Source organism: Chinchilla lanigera, unplaced genomic scaffold, assembly GCF_000276665.1.
Source record: "Chinchilla lanigera isolate Chin_1 unplaced genomic scaffold, ChiLan1.0 scaffold00059, whole genome shotgun sequence".
Taxonomy (NCBI): domain Eukaryota; kingdom Metazoa; phylum Chordata; class Mammalia; order Rodentia; family Chinchillidae; genus Chinchilla; species Chinchilla lanigera.
Window position 1 is genome coordinate 14,895,762 of NW_004955460.1, and position 3,444 is coordinate 14,899,205.

A 3,444-nucleotide genomic window follows, 5' to 3' on the forward strand; every position below is an offset into this window, starting at 1 on the left:
AAAAACAGATGGCAGGTAAGTTACGTACTGTGCGTGGCCACCTTCTTCTTAGGTATATGATAAATCTGGGGGCATGTGCAAGGTCAGAGTTGCTCCAGTTCACTCTCACACTGTAATCCAGCCTACCGCCAGTCACTCCTTCCTTCCTGTCTTTGTTGAGCTGCCAGCCATCCCAACAGGCCAAGTCCAAGTACACGGGCGGCTGGCCAGAAAGTGACTAACACCATCTCGTGTGCCCAGACCACATACAAAAGGCAAGCAGCTCCATTTTTAAACCTTGCTAGACAGGTTGGTATCAGTAACTTCAAACTACAAATGCTCCTTTGTTTTGTAAATCGAGTAAAGAATGATTGAGAGGGGACAGAAAAAAGGCCCAGCCTGTGATGAGCCAAGGCTACTAGGGCAAGAGTGATTCAGTGACTCAGCTTAACCTGGTTTCCAACGGTTTTATTTGAGAAAGTTTCTCTCACAGACCTGTTTTTGTCAACCAGCTCACCTTCGCCTGCCACTCTACTTCAGGCTCCGGATGGGAAGAAAGTACTGCTTTAAAATGTTAAGAAAAATGATCCCAGTCAGATAAAAAGTATGTGTGTATTGCTTCTCAGCCTTTTGGCTACAGTCAAGTGTAAAAATATATGTGTACGTAGGCTCAAACTAAAAGGGGAAATGTGAGCATCAATGTTGTTGTGTTGGAATGATATAATTTCTTTCATTTTTAATGTTATATATAATGTATAAATAAATAGCATGTGTTCATAATAAACACATAATGTGTATTTATATTATACATTATCTACAGCGTATATATGTTATTATTTTTGTTTTTTTGAGATGGAATCTTGCTATGTTGTCTGGACTGGCCCCAAACTCCTAAGCTCAAATGATTCTCCTGCTTCAGCCCTCACATAGCTGGGACTTACGTAGTATATTTTTACATTTTTAATTTGAAATTTTACATAGTATATGTTTCTGTCTTGACAGAACGCATCTTTTGGGTTTAAATAACTGGAGTTGTAGTAGTTTGGTTTTTCAGTGTTTGTGTGTGTTATAAACCACTTGAGGGCAGGAACTTCATCTGATTTAAAAGTTTTGTCCCAAATATTTGACCTCAAATACTCCTGGAAAGCTTGTTTAAAACATTACTAGCTGTACCGGAGAAAAACCAAAAAAAAAACAACAAAAAAAAAAACATTACTAGTTGTGTCCTGTCCCAGAGAACTGACTGAATTGTAAAATTTTTGAGTTTTTGCCATATTCCTGGATGTTGGCAAAATTTAGCCATGACAGCACTACTAAAGATACTCCTGCTGAGCACAATGGGGTTTCTGTGTGCGTGCGTGCACACGCGCGTGTGCGTGCACACACACACACACACACACACACAGCAGGAGCTCTGGCAGACCTGAGGGGTGAATCCTGGCCCTCAACTACTTTACAGAACTTAAAAGCATATCTACCACTTGATATCAGTTAATGTAATATTTACCATTAGTGTAATGTGAAAACTTAATTTTATTGTATTTTTAGCCATAGCCTAAAGGCTTGGAGGCCTCCTAGGAGGGTACTGTAACTTGGTGGACACCAAGCACAAAGGGTGATACCGAATGCAAAGAATAAATGAATATGAGATGCGGTCAGAAATATGGTGAATGTTTACATTTTTAAAAATTATTACAGTAAAAGACACATTGCTATTAATCCCCCTCAAAATACTCTATTTTTGAACATACTCATTATATCATTGCTGCCATTTCTGAAACAGCTCACAGTTTAGGTTTACTGTAATTTCTGTCGAAGAAAAACATTACACATGTCCTCATCTACCTTATTCACTAGATCTGGCACCACGAAACTTCTGGCTCTTCCCCAAAGTCAAAAAGACCACAAAAAGTAAACATTTTGAATTGATTCAGGACACTGAGGCAGCCATGACAGCACTACTAAAGATACTCATGAAAGAGAATTTCCAGAACTGCTTCAGACAGTGACAAGAATGATGGGGTAGCTGGGCGTGGTGGCGCACGTCTGTAATCCTAGCAGTCAGGAGGCTGAGGCAGGAGGATCGTTATGAGTTTGAGACCAGCCTGGACTACAAAGTGAGCTCAAGGCCAGCCTGAACTGCATAGCAAGACCCCCTCTCAAAAAGACAAAAAAAAAAAAAAAAAAAAAAAGAAAGAAAAAAGAAAAGAAAAAGGAAGAGGTCAGTGTGTTAGAAGGGAAGAAGAGTATTCTGAAAACGATTCATAGCAATATGTCTTTTCCTATAATACTTTTAAAATATTTTATACTTTTACTATACTCTTTAAATCACACTACATATTTCACTTACTTAACATGAAAAACCTATTCTTGTTCCTGTACTCTGCCCAGAGAATGGAAGAAAGTTAGGATAAATCTCCCAGATCAAAGGATAACTTCAGGAAACTAACCGTACCATAAAAAAAGATCTGTAGATCTTTTTGTGCATGCTCAGGGTTGAACCGAGAGCCTTACGCATGCTAAGCATGCATTCTAGAACTAAGCTACATTCCTCCGCCTGAGATATGCAGATCTGATAGCTGAGGTCACCTGTTGAAATGGCCAGATTTCTGCATGCTCATCCAACAGAAGGCCGTCACTGGCAAGCTCGTCCCACAGTTCCACTCAGCCTGAGGACCTTTCTAATAGGAATAGAGATGTAAGGACACTGGGCACTCGATGGAACTCTTTGTCATGAGCATGTCAAACTGAAAGCAAACGCACAACTCCCCTCAAAGAATTATCAGTGCATGAAAAAGCTAGAGTTGATGGCTTTGGAGATAGAGTCTTGAATTAATAAAAGAGGAAGCTTTAAAAGGAAAATCTGTATAAACAAAATTCCTCAATTTAAATGGCTGCAGAAATGAAAAGCCTGGAAGGAGAGATAAGGCAAAGTGGAAATACCTCAGAAAGTAAAAGACAATGGTGGAAAATGGGATAAGAAAATAAGAGAACTGAGCTCAACATGGTGGTGCATGGCTGTAATTCTGGCATTCTGGGAGGCTGAGATGGGAAAATCATAAATTCAAACCAGCCGGGGGAATTTAGCAACCTAGAGAGACCCGGTCGCAAAATGAAAAATAAAGGAAACAGCTACAAATGTAGCTCCATGTGAAGGCCTTAGGTTCAATCCCCGGTACTGCAAAAATAAATAAAAATCCATTTCAGAGAAGTCCACAACAGAATTTCCACAGATGAGATTTCTGGGCTGGGCGTGGTGGCGCACGCCTGTAAGCCCAGCACTCGGGAGGCTGGGGCAGGAGGATCGTTGTGAGTTCAAGACCACCCTGGGCTACAAAGTGAGCTCAAGGCCAGCCTGAACTGCATAGCAAGACCCTGTCTCAAAAAGACCAAAAAAAAAAAGATTTTTGAATGCACTTGACCTATCTATGCAGATTTGGGTAGTGGGGCCCTCTGATTTTGTTT